This window comes from Gorilla gorilla, chromosome 11, assembly GCF_029281585.2.
Source record: "Gorilla gorilla gorilla isolate KB3781 chromosome 11, NHGRI_mGorGor1-v2.1_pri, whole genome shotgun sequence".
NCBI lineage: Eukaryota > Metazoa > Chordata > Mammalia > Primates > Hominidae > Gorilla > Gorilla gorilla.
Genome location: NC_073235.2, coordinates 104,403,349 through 104,417,777, shown reverse-complemented (window position 1 = coordinate 104,417,777; position 14,429 = coordinate 104,403,349).

The window sequence follows — 14,429 nt, the reverse complement described above, 5'->3', positions numbered from 1 at the left end:
GATTATTAAAGGTGTAAATTGCTATGTTTAGATACTAGAATTAACTACTTTTTTTTTTTTTTCTTCCAGAGACAGGGTCTTGCTTTCTTGCTCAGGCTGGAGTGCAGAAGCCATTCACAGGCATGCACCGCGTACCTGTCTAGAACTCCTGGGCTCAAGCCATCCTCCCACCTCTGCCTCCCAAATAGCTGAACCTACAGGTGTGTGCAACCACACTGGCTTTATAGTCTTGTTTAAAGCCAAGGAAAAATATCTGATGACTTCTTAAGATGTTTTCTTGCTGTGTTAGAAATAGCTTTTGTTCTGAAAGATTTCTGAAAGACAAAAGACTTAGATGATTTCATTTAGCATTGTGCATTAGGCTCAGCTTCTGAACCACTTCAGATTGGCTTGGCTGTACCTCCTTTAGCAGCCTGGTTGCCATCATAGCAACAGAGGCCATTTCTGGGGTCTTGAAGCACACTCATTGTTGCTGCCACCTCCCCCCGTCATAGGACAAGGAGCCCCAACACATGAAGCTGACTGACCAGGAGAAACCCTTGTGCTTGCCCACCAGCCTAAATAGACCAAGAGCCAGAGAGGCTCAGGCTTCTCTAGCAACTGCTTGCGAGGGCCAGGTGATACAATCCAGAACTGCAGGAAGTTCCATGGAGCACGCTTCCACCATTGGGAAGCCAGAGATGTTGTGGAGCTGAGATCAGCTCAGAAACATGCTCCATTTGGGGAGTGTCACTTGAGCCTGGGAGTTTGAGGTTGCAGTGAGCTATGATTGCATCATGCACTCCATCCTGGGCAAAAGAGTGAGACCCTGTCTCAAAAAAAAAAAAAAAAAAAAAAAAAAAGAGAGAGAGAGAGAGATGAAAGATGAAAGAAAGGGAAAAAATCTTCCATTTATAAGGTTGATGCAAAAGTAATTACAGTTTTGCCATTACTTTCAATGGCAAAAACCACAATTACTCTTGCACCAACCTAATAATCCTAATATTTGCTCTCTCCTTCTCCTCACTTCTACTTCCCTAGGATTGCACAAACTGCTCCTACAACCCTACCCCTTTTACTTCAGGCTCTGTTTTCAGGGAATTTGTGTTAAGACAAATGGTAGCCACTTTTTAAATTGGCAGTGAACATTTTAGGTTACTGATCATTTCAGGCTAGCTTCTCCACCTACCACATTTTTGGAGTTCTTTTTCCTTTCTCAAGTGGTGTGAATTCAAATTACTATGTTTAGTTAAGAGTTGCCATTTTTTTCCAGTCTTTGCATTCTATCTTTATTAAATTTAGCCAAATATAACATTTCTAGAATATGTTGATTATTACAGCATTCAACAGATAACATGAGAAATAATGTAAAATCTATGTTATAAACATCGAAAATAATTCATATATGTCCACACAATGGAGTAATATGCAGCTGTTAAAAGAAAGGAGATCTATATATAATGACATGGAGTGATGACCAAAATGTATTGTTAAGTTAAAAAAGCAAAATGCAGAACAATATTTGGTGGCAAAGAAATGAAGGGAAATAAAGTATAGTCAGGGCCAGGCATGGTGGCTCACACCTATAATCTCAACATTCTGGGAGGTCAAGGTGGGAGCATTGCTTGAGCCCAGGAGTTGGAGACCAGCCTGGGTAACATGGTGAGACCCCATTCCAAAAAATAAAAATAACAAATAAAAAAAGTGTAGTAGTAATCTTACCAATAGTAGCAATATTATTGCTATTATTTTAAATCTGTTGTAGAGGAAAAAAGATTTCTCACCCATCTCTAGGTTCATGAATGACATCCATATACCAATAGACAGATTAACAAGAGAAAAGCACACAAATTTATTTAATGCAAGTTTACACAACACAGGAGCCTTCAGAAATGAAGACCCAAACAAACAGGGAAATCTGTATTTTTATGCTAAGCTTGATGAAGAAAAGTAGATAATTGTGAAGAAACATGATTGGAGGACAAAAGGGTCTGATCTAATGGTAAGAAACTGGGGAGAACTTAGCAAGACCTGTTTGTTCAGATTATTCTTGGTGTCTCTGTGTCTTCAAGGATAATGATATTCCTTTTTACGGGGTATAGGAAATTTATCTCTGGAGTTGAGGTCTTATGACGTACTGTAGAGGGAAGTCAGCTAGATTTTATGACCTGCTTTAATGGAGAAGGGATGAGAGGAAGATGGGAAGATGAGAATGACTTTCCTGCTTCTGCTGTTTTCTCAAATACCAAGGTGCCATACTTGGGGGTAGCATATTCTCAACCCCATCATTATTATAGGCATATCTTAGGTTAAAACTAGTGAGCAATTATGCTAATGCCATTGGAAACCAAACTTTTCAGCGTGAGAGAAAATAGACATAAATATCAAATCAAAGAAATCAAGTAAAAATTATGTGATCTTAAATTTGACTTGGAAATAAAAACTTATGGTTTTTATTTGTTTAAAAAAAGCTCTGTCAACCAAAAAGACCTACAAGCAATGACAAGTCAATAGCTATGAGCAGCCCTACTGCTCCAATTTTGGTCTCTTAACACCATTTTCCACTAAAAAGAAAGAGCTAAACATCCGTGGAGAAATGGTGGATTCCAGATTCCAGGTCTGGAGTATGAACTCAACAAATGAGCCTGGGATATCTTTCTTGCCAGAAAACAAGGAAGTTATGAAGAAAGATGTCCTAGGCTCATCTTAAGCCAGTTGGAGTCCTGTCAAAAGGATATGAAAGCCAACCTGAAAGGGACTCTCATTGGTTTAAGATTGGGCAATCTGAGTAGCAAAAATAATAATGACTGCAATGGGTCGAAACACAGGGAATGCGTAAAATCTATCACTTTACAGTAATTCTAAACAAAAGTGGTCACTTGAAGGTTTCTAGTTTACAAACTTATTACTCTGAATATTAATAAAGGAGAAAAGTCAAGTATTTCTGGTATTTTCTATATAAATTATTTTTTCAAGATTATAAAATACTTAATGAGGGAAAATTTTTTCCTTATGGGAGAATTCCAGCTAATAAATGCAGAAGAAGGGATAGAAATAGAAATATCACTATCATGGAATCTCTAATGCAATGATCTAAGAAAACAATCATTAATGGATGCTGAAATCATTAGGTGGAGGATTGATGAGGAAATTTGCAATGAAGGGGTCAGGCTGACACCATCTGAGCCCACTGATCAGTCTTAGCTTCACTAAATTTGGGACATCCAGATACTATGTGCCTCCTGTTATGATGGAACGGGACATATAGCACCACCTGTGATGTATTTTTGACTGAAGAAAACAATTAAACCAGAATCTAATAAGGTTTCTAGCTCTAAAACCAAATTACAAGAAACATGGAGGACACAGAAGTTAAATAACACCGCAAGGAATCAAATAGGCAAATCAGGAAGGACAAAAATCTCTAACAGATTTCTCTAACAAATCAATGGCATTAAATAAGAAGAAAATGAAGAGAATTTAAAAGACTTAAGGGCCAGGCCCAGCGGCTTACGCCTGTAATCCCAACACTTTGAGAGGTCGAAGTGGGACAATTGCTTGATCTAGGAGTTCAAGACCAGCCTGGGTAACATAGTGAGACCCCATCTCTACAAAAACTGAAAAAATTAGCCAGATGTGGTGGCATGCACCTGTGGTCCTAGCAACTGGGAAGGCTGAGGTGGGAGAATTGCTTGAGTTCAGGAGGTCAAGGCTGCAGTGAGCCATGGTTGTGCCACAGCACTTCAGACTGGGTGACAGAGCAAGATCCTGTCTTAAAAAAAAAAAGACAAAAGGTAAAAAATGCAATATGTAGATATTGTTTGGATCCTGATTTGAACAAATTAACTGTAAAATGACATTCCTGAAAGAAGTATTGAAATTCAAATATGGTATTAGATGATTTTAAGAATTTATTTTTAATTTTACATGATGATTATGTTTTAAAAACAATCCTGACATTAGAGATGTACACTAAAGTATTTATGGGTAGAATAGCATAATTTCCAGGCTTCCTTTAAAATATTACAGACATATAATGCTGGGGGTAGAAAATACAAAACTGGTAAAAATATTGATCATCGTTTAAACTGAGTGATAACTATATGGAGGTTCATTTCTGTGTATTTAAGACTTCTGAATAAAAATGTAGAAAAATAACAGTATTAAAAAAACACCTTTATACAAAATCTATACATTTCAATAATGTATTTCTTTTTTTATATTCATGGCTGTTTTCATCAAGGGTAGTGGAGGCTTTCAATAAAAATACAGCAATCATCATCATCATCATAGCAACAGCTACCATGTCACTGCTTGCTCTGTGCCAGGCTCCATGCAGGCAGAGATTAATCCTTACAATGCCATGACAGTGAGGTAGGTACCATTATTAACCACACTTAATCACTGAGGGAACTGAGTTCAGGGAGTTTAAGTAACTTTCCCCCAAGGTTATTAAACTAGCAAATAGGCCAGGCGTGGTGGCTCATGCCTGTAGTCCCAGCACTTTGGGATGCCAAGGCGAGTGGATCACCTGAGGTCAGGAGTTCGAGACCAGCCTGGCCAACATGGTGAAACCCCATCTCTACTAAAAATACAAAAATCAGCCAGGTGTGGTGGCACGTGGCTGAAATCCCAGCTACTTGGGAGGCTGAGGCATAAGAATCGCTTGAACCCAGGAGGTGGAGGTTGCAGTGAGCCAAGATCTCGCCACTGCACTCCAGCCTGGGCAATACAGCAAGACCCTGTCTCAAAATAAATAAATAATAAAATAAACTAGCAAATAGTAGAAAATATTTATAAAACTCCCTAAAGACTATATACCAAATTTCAAAAATTTTATTTAATGAGGAGACATTAATAATTTGTATTTGTAAAAGAGCATGAACTCTCTCTCAGTGTGCTCACATTTCTTTCTAATTATAAGGCTGAAGTTTAAATGAGTTGTTATATTTCGAATAAACCAGTAATAGATAAACTAAACCAGGTATAAGTGATGCTAGTTCATTAACCAGGAGGCATGTAACACTATCCTTTGTAAAAAGATGGTATGTCTTTTGGTAAAAAATAAAAGCAGCAGAGTACAATTCTTTTTTTTTTTTTCTTTTGAGATGGAGTTTCGCTCTTGTTGCCCAGGCTGGAGTGTAGTGGTGCGATCTTGGCTCACTGCAACCTCCACCTCCCGGGTTCAAGTGATTCTCCTGCTTCAGCCTCCCAAGCAGCTAGAATTACAGGCACGTGCCACCAGACCTGGCTAATTTTGTATTTTTAGTAAAGATGGAGTTTCACCATGTTGGCCAGGCTGGTCTCGAATTCCTGACCTCAGGTGATCCACCTGCCTCAGCCTCCCAAAGTGCTGGGATTACAGGTGTGAGCCACCACGCCCAGCCAATTCTTAAGTCACACTTCTTCCTTCTTCCTGTAGTACCCTAACTTGAAACTGACATGCTGAGAGTGCTGTCTGCTGACAGTCAACAGAACTGCAGGCACATGGTATCTAGGTCTCCTTTGTAGCCTTACACACATACCTATCTGTTCTTTCTTTATATCATACTATTATTGCATAATAGTATGCTATTTGTTTACTTGTACTTGCTTTTCACAATGAAGTTGATGTTGCAAATTCCAGTGTTATCTTCTATTTCCATTGTTTTTAATAAAGAGTAAGGTTTGAAACTGGTGAGTTATTCAGTTTTTACTGACTTTAAAAGACCATTCCTGGGGCCTGCGAATAATATGCTTAGGTTTCTAGCCTTAAATTCCATGGTCCTTGCCTTGATACTAGATTCCTGCCTCTCATTCAGGCTTTCTCCACATCCTGGACTTCGCTCCTGAAACAAGATTACTGGTTGTGGATCAAAATTCTTTTAACTACAAATGGAATGCTCAAGAATGCTGAGTGATTCCATATGTGTTGGTCCACATTCTAAATCTACTGGAAAGCATTTGACGTGAAAAAAAAAAAAAAAAAACATTGCACAGGCAGGTAAGGAAATCTCATTGCAAGGTGTTCTTGTGACAGAATGGCTTAGCTTGTGAAACAATGCCATTCCAGTAGTCCTCCCCAATCCATGGTTCTGCTTTCCATGGTTTCAGTTACCCGTGGTCAACCACAGTTTGAGAATATTTAATTAAAAATTCCAGAAATAAACACCGCATAAGTTTTAAATTGCACGCCATCCTGAGTAGTGTGATAAAAATCTCACACTAACCTGCCCAGGATGTGAATCATCCCTTTGTCCAGCTTATTCACCCTGTATATTCTTCCCTCTTATTAGTTACTTTGTAGCCCTCTAGGTTATCAGATCAACTGTATCTCAACGCTTGTGTTCAATAACCCTTATTTTACCTAATGGTCTCAAAGCACAAGACTAGTGATGCTGATATATTGTTACAATTGTTCTATTTTATTATTAGTTTTTGTTATTAATCTCATATTGTCCCCAGTATAAATTAAACTTTATCATAGGCATGTATGTACAGGAAAAAACGCAGTGTATATAGAGGTTCGGTACTAGCTTTGATTTCAGGCATCCACTGTAGGTCTTGGAACACATATCCCTCGCCCCTCACAGATAAAGGAGGACTGCTGTATACTGAACACTGTACCTAAAAAAGGACTTGTCATCTCAAACTGTAGGAATACTTGGGATAGCTGTAGAAGCAGGGAAAGTGGAAGACTTCTTTCTTCCAGTCTAAACAAAAAAGAAAATTATGCTTCTACAGACTGGATACCTTCTGTTTTTCTTTGCATTTATACGGTTGATTGGTTTCTTGAGTCTGAATGGACTATGGGAAAATTCCAGAAAGGACTTGAACTGATGATGTGATTCCCCTGAAATGGAGAACCACAACTTTATATTTAATTTTCCACTCTCAGTATAACAGCATGAATTTTTAAAAGAATGACTCAACGTTCTTTTTATAAAGAACAGGTTGCAAATATAGCACAATCAGGTCCCAGAGTGAGGCAACTTGTCATGAATTTAGTCCAAGTCTTCTGGCTCTAGGAAGTGAAAATAAGAAGGCAAACACATGGTTTACTTACATTTACTCATAACCATTCTGTGGCAAAATTATTAAATAATTTGCCCAAATAAGCAAGATGTGGTAGAACTAGGATTTGAACCAAGGTGGATCAGCTGCAGAGGCCATACTTTTAGCCTACTTCACCATTTTCCTTCTCCATACAATTTAAGAATGTGGAGATGATGAGTCATACCAGAGCTTTTGTGCCTGTGCTTGCTTCTGCCTTCCTTCAGTAGGCATTATCACCGAATATGGCTACCATTTTGTATCTGTTCTAAACAAGCACTTTGCATACATTATCTTAGTTAATTCTGTGATGTAGATATTTATTCCCCCAATTTTGAATAAGAAAACTGCAAATTGTTCAAAGTTTTTTAGAGCATAGATATTAGAACTAGAATTTAAACTCACTGGTTCTGGGATCAGTGGCTCACGCCTATAATTCCAGCACTTTGGGTGGAGGAGGTGGGCAGATCACCTGAGGTCAGGAGTTTGAGACCAGCCTGGCCAACATGGTGAAACCCCGTCTCTACTAAAAATACAAAAATTAGCTGGGCGTGGTGGTGTGCACCTGTAATCCAAGCTACTTGGGAGGCTGGGACAGGAGAATTGCTTGAACCCGAGAGGCAGAGGTTGCAGTGAGCCAAGATTGCACCATTGCACTCTAGCCTGGGTGACAAGAGCAAAACTCTGTCTTGAAAAAATAAAAATAAATAAATAAACTCACTGGTATTGACACTAGGGACTTAGCCATATCTCCACACAATGAGGACCTGGGTACTGTGAGTAAGCACCCTTTCCCCTGACACAGTGGGTCTGAGAGCTCAGCACATCATTCCTTGTATGTGGGATTTGCTTTTTGATACTCATGTGAAAAAAACTTCCTCTCTGACAGGAAACATGCATTACTAAAATAGAGGCTGAGGTGAGCTTCCTCCACCTGCTGTCTTCAATTCCATGTCTCTCTCTCTAGCACTCCCTCACAGTCAGTGTACATGCAGAACAATCAGTCCACTATAGAAGCGCCCAGCCTATTGACTAAAGAATGATGATATCTTTGTACAACTTGTTAATTCCTGTGAAGTACACTGAAACGCTCCCATTAACTTCTTTAATATTATCCTAAAATTTCTTGCTCTGTCAGAATGAAGTGGTCTGGCCTGGAAACCCTCCTTTTTCATGAAGTTCAGCACACTCCGCAGTACTAAAAACAGTAATTTTAGAACTGTTTGAAAAGTCTTCTGCAAGTTATTATTACTTTAAAATATGCTGCATGTTTTGTGGATGTATAAAATACATATAAATGCAAGTTGCAAAACCTGATTTGTAAATTTCTGATATTCACAAATTGTGTGGGAGATCCTCTAAGACTCCCTCTTCCCATCTCAATCCCAGGGAGCCTGGACCCTTTCTGGCCCTCTTTCCAGAAAGAAGACAGCCTTGTACCGACAGCACCACTCGGTGGTCAGGATGGAGAACTGACCAAATCAACTTTTCTTCCCTCCCAACTTTTTTTTCCTCAAGATGATGATGCCCTTCCAAACCCCAAACCTCTTCACCTACCCCAATTTTCCTTGGACTTTGCTACTCACAGCCAAGTTGGTTCCACCTCAGGCACTCTTTCTCAAATGTACACACATCCTTTGTTAAAAAATCTTTTTTCTTCGCCCTACCCAGTTGCTTCATAACATTTTCTCACTCTTCCAACTGCCTTTATCACATACATAAGCCTAGCAGTTGCTAGGGCCAGACAAGCCAGACTTGGCCCCAAGGCTCTGAAATGTAGAGGGGCTAACCACACTTTTTAAAAATTAAGTATTTTAAAGCTTTGTGTAAAACTGATTAGGCCATTCACCCCTCAGAAATTCTGTCCTCCTCCCAGCTCCCAGCCCCTAGTATCCAGTTGGCTCCTGCCCATAGCAGAGTCTTCTATAGCAGCCAGGGATGGAGGTGCAAAGTAAGAAAAGAAAATGGAAAGGAAAAAAGGAAGGAAGAGAGGGAGGGAGAGAGGAAGAAAGAAAAAGAATGGAGAAAAAGAAAAATAAAGAGGGAATATTTTCGCCTGGAGGACCCCTTATGTAGCTCCCTTCCTCACTGTTTCCCATAGGTGCTGGGACTGAGAGGAAGCATAAGGGGACCCCAAAACACTCAGTAGTTAAATGCATAAAAATAATAAATAATCTCATAACGCAATATTTCTAAAACAAACTTTAAAATTAAAATAGGCTGGATGCGCTGGCTCACTCCTGTAATCCCAGCACTTTGGGAGGCTGAGGTGGGTGGATCACCTGAGGTCAGGAGTTTGAGACCAGCCTGGCCAACATGGTGAAACTCCATCTCTACTAAAAATACAAAAATTAGCTGGGTGCGGTGGCGGGCGCCTGTAGTCCCAGCTACTCGGGAGGCTGAAGCAGGAGGATCGTTTGAACCTGGGAGGTGAAGGTTGCAGGCAGCTGAGATCACACCACTGCACTCCAACCTGGGCAACAGAGTGAGACGCAGTCTAAAAAAATAATAATAATTAAAATAAAAATTAATGCACAAAAATCCATGATGAGCAAAATAATCAGTATCAGAATTTTAAAAAGAGAATAGTGGTTTCCAATCAGTCCACAGGTCCCAGGTCACTGGGCTGCCAGGAGGGCCCCCCCTCCCCATCCTCCTCTCTGCCCCAGCCCCTACAGAGAGGGTTGATCTCTATGTGAGAACAGATCGACAACACAGGGCTTTATATATAGGTGTTTCCCAAATTATAGGAATTATATTAATTTTTCTACTTGATTCAATATGTGGGAGGATATTTTGATATCCACAAGCATAAAGGCACACATTGTTCCTTCTGCCTTGGGCTCCCATATGGCTGGGCAGGGTGCTGTTTCTGCTCACCAACCCCTTCTTCGCTGTGCCCCACAACTCCACGGTTTCCGTGGATCTCTCGGTCCTGGTACCCTGAAACATGCTTTTCTTTAAGCACCGATATTCATGAAAAATGACTCACTCCATACCAAGGGTTTTTTCTTCTCATTTTCCAAATTACAAAATACTGCAAAAGCATTGCTTTCAGCTAAGAACGACATCATAAATCAGTAATTGTAAGTTAGCCCAGGAACTAAACCATTATTAACCTCACTGTTTCTATGGGAAAACAATTCACTTGCAAATAAATACCTGAGGCATGATTTTTTGGTAGATAGGGGGACTAATGCTTTTTAAATAAAAACGTATATAGAAATGTATGTGTTATGCATTGTAATATGAAAAAAGAAGCTCTTTAGCCCTAAACTACTGCTCTTAATTTTTAGAAAAAAAAAAGAAAGAAATTTTAAAAAGAAAAAAACAAACCAACCAGGGTGCTTGTAATGCCCAGCTTGAGATCAGAATGCTAGGCCATGTCAACAGCACAGGCTTTGCCAACAACACTGAGACAAGAAAAGAAAAAGACAGGGAAGTATAGCACCATTAGGCACACATTGCATAAAACTATTCAGATATAGAAGAACATTTTATTTAAATATAGATATTTACATTTTATTAAAATATTCTTGCTTTGATGTCTAATTACTTATAAGTCAATATAGGATTTACGAATGTGTCTCAGCCAGTCTCAAACAGCATGTGCTTCCATTTTAAAAATAGCAAGCTAGCATCTGCTTACCTGCAGCTGGGGATTAGTCATTCAGTCCACTAATTATTTTTTGGTATGAGATGAGTAGAAGCATTGCTATTTAAATCATTCCTCCAAATTACCGCATGTCATCAGCAGGTCTTTGCTCCTCACTTTGGGCTTTATCTTCTTGCATGAAGTTCAGCCACATAGTAAAATACTCCCAGATGTCAATGAGGGGTGAGTGCCCCTTTTCTAAGATCTCATCCACTTAGAATCTCAGCATATATTTTTTAAAAACAATAATCTAAGTTGTTCTTAACTACCTTGTTTAACTTGAGAGAGGAAATGTAATCTAATTTAGTAAGAATAAAAAATGTAACATGCACACACACACACATACACACAATCTCTATTTTAATAGTTAAGTAGAATAAGGTACCCAGACTACGACTGTACTTTGAAAGCACAGAAGATCTTTCTGCGGTTTATTTATTTATTTATTTATTTATTTATTTATTTTTGAGACGGAGTCTTGCTCTGTCGACCAGGCTGGAGTGCAGTGGCGCGATCTCGGCTCACTGCAAGCTCCGCCTCCCGGGTTCACGCCATTCTCCTGCCTCAGCCTCTCCGGGTAGCTGGGACTACAGGCACCCGCCACCACACCCGGCTAATTTTTTGTATTTTTAGTAGAGACAGGGTTTCACCGTGTTAGCCAGGATGGTCGCGATCTCCTGACCTTGTGATCCACCCACCTCGGCCTCCCAAAATGCTGGGATTACAGGCGTGAGCCACTGCGCCCGGCCTGCAGTTTGTTTTTTTAAACGCCTCTTTGACCATTTCTGATTAAACATCCTCAAAGGTCCCCTACTTACCTATGGAATCAAGTGTCGATTCCTCAGCTTGGCTTCTAACTGCCTGACTCTATCGTGCCCTACCTACCTGTGTTCACAGGAGCCACACCAGCAGCTCCTCTTTCTAACCAACCTTCCTTGCTCATCTGGCTGAACCTTCACGTGTTTCTCATCTGACATGTTCCCCTTCCTTTGTGCCTAGCCCTCCTTCAAGTCCAGACTGAGGTGCCATGTCTGCTAAACCTTTACTTGCTTCTTTGCCCTCCCCTCCCCAACACTGACTTTCCTCAAGGCTGAGCTCCGGGTCACTGTCTGATTTGTGCAATCTTTTTTTTTTTTTTTAATTTTTTTTAAGACATTCTCGCTCTGTCACCCAGGCTGGAGTGCAGTGGCATGATCTTGGGTCACTGCAACCTCCACCTCCCGGGTTCAAGTGATTCTCCTGCCTCAGCCTCCCGAGCAGCTGGGATTACAGGAGTGCACCACCACACCCGGCTAATTTTTGTATTTTTAGTAGAGACGGGGTTTCACCATGTTGGCCAGGCTGGTCTTGAACTCCTGACCGCAGGTGATCCACCCACTTTGGCCTCCCAAAGTGCTGGGATTACAGGAATGAGTCACTGCGCCCGATCCTGATTTGTTCATTCTAATCACTATTTTTATCGTTTTCCTCACGAGATGGTAAGTATACTGTCAGGGTATGAACTAGATCTTCTACCTCTTTTAGAGTCCTAATAAACGCTTGTCAAATTAAATAAGAGTACTTATATAAATGTGAATACACCTCTCCCACACACCCACATATACACACACACAGGATGGGCCCCTGGAACCAATGTTTACTTAGTATTCATTCCGATCCCCCTCTAAGGCATATCCCTGTACCACCCTCCCATGAATCTTATCCTCAGCTTTTAATACTGGCCTTCACTGACCTTGTTATTTCATTTCTGTCATCCTCTATCATCCCTTTCTTAAACCGCACTTTCTATATTAGTCCTGAACTCTACTTAACACCTTAATTTGTCCGGGCGTGGTAGTTCACAACCGTAATCCCAGCACTTTGGGTAGGCTGAGGTGGAAAGATCACTTAAGGCCAGGAGTTCAAGACTGGTGTGGGCAACATAGGGAGACCCTGTCTCTGCAAAAAATCAAAAAATTATCTGGATATGGTGGTACCTGCCTGTGGTCCCAGCTACTCAGGAGGCTGAAGCAGGAGGATCACTTGAGCCCAGGAGGTCAAGGCTGCAGTGAGCCATGATGGTGCCACTGCACTGCAGCCTGTGTGACAGCATGAGACCCTATAGCGCAAAAACAATAAACAGTTTTCTGGGTGTGGTGGCAAGCAGCTGTAGTCCCAGCTACTCAGGAGGCTGAGGCAGGAGGATCATTTGAGCATAGGAGTTCGAGATTGCAGTGAGCCATGGTTGCCCCACTGTACTCCAGCCTTGGTGATAGAGTGAGACCCTGTCTCAAAAAATAAAAAATAAAATAAAAACACCTTGATTCATTAGGGGTTGAAGTAGGGAGAAAGCAGAGTATTTGGAGTTTGGAGACCTGGGTTTGAGTCTCCCACTTAGAATAGTTGAATTAAATTGGACAGGTCACTGGGCCTCAGTTTCTTCATCTGTATTTTGGGAATAATTATTCCTAGTATGGGGTTGTTTTGAGGATAAAATGCACACACAAAGAATTTTGCAAATAGTACATTAAAAATATATCATATTGCAACATTATTAAAATTAGTCCAAGTATCATCACCTCCCAGAGGCTGCATCACATACCACTCCACACTTGTGGATCACTCTGGGGAAGAAAAGCCATTGCTTTCAGTCTTTTTGCCGTTTGAGACGACGAAGATCCTTGTCTTGTATGACTTTTAAGGATAGGGAAGTGGGAAGAACTCTCTTCAATTCCTCCCAGTGGGCAGCCAATCACAGGATGTGAACTATAAGCAATGGCAACTAGGTAGGTGACAGAAAAGGCAAGTACTTATGTCTATTTCAATGAACTGCATTTCAACAAATGGTTAAATTGCTGAATCTCAATAAATGAATTCATCGAATAGTCAGTAAAGTGCAAGGCACTGTGCTAGACTCACGAATTTAAAAATAAGTAAAATTGTCTGAGAGCTTAGACTCTAATAAGAGAGACAGACAGGTTTGTAAATTAGTGTTATATATGCCATGATAAAAGGACTTATAAGTAGATTTGACCCAGACTGTGCACTCACAGTATTGAGTCTACAACAATATATAGAGAGATACATTTGGATATCTTTTCTGTTTTCCTTTTAAGGTCAGATTCTGTCTAATAGAAAATCTAGCTTTGCTGTCATGCTATCTGTCATCGTTGTCATCGTTGTTTTTAAATGCTTGGGTTTGGAGTATCTACTCTATACCTTGACCCCACATCCTCTCTAGATACTGCCCCAGGTTTTGACTCCGCAGCAAACCTTGAAGGAGATGTCTTCACTTCCTCACCTCCTATTCTGTCTTTAACTCACCCCAATAAAGTTTCTGGGTTTATTGCTCTAACAAACCTGCCTTTGCCAAGTCACCAGAAATTCCATGCTATCAAAATCCAAAGGCTACTTCTCAGATCTTACCTTGCTTTACTCTTTGGTGGCATTTAACACCATAATCATGCCACCCTTTTTGAAAGCCTCCTTGATTCTGTGAAGTGGGCACTTCCTTGGTTTTCCTCCTGCCTCTCTGGGGACTCCTCTGCAACCATCTTTGCTGATTCCTCCTCCCCTGCTCAACTTCCTGATTTGAGTGAACCCAGTGTTCAGTCTGGGCCTTATCTGTACTTTGCTTCTAGATAACTTCATCTAGTCCCTTGGCTTTGAACGGCGCCTATCTATGAATAATTATCAAATCTCCAGCGTGACTTCTTTACAACACCAACTGTCAATTTGACATTTCTACTTGACTGCCTAAAAGGTATTCCAAAGTTTAATAATA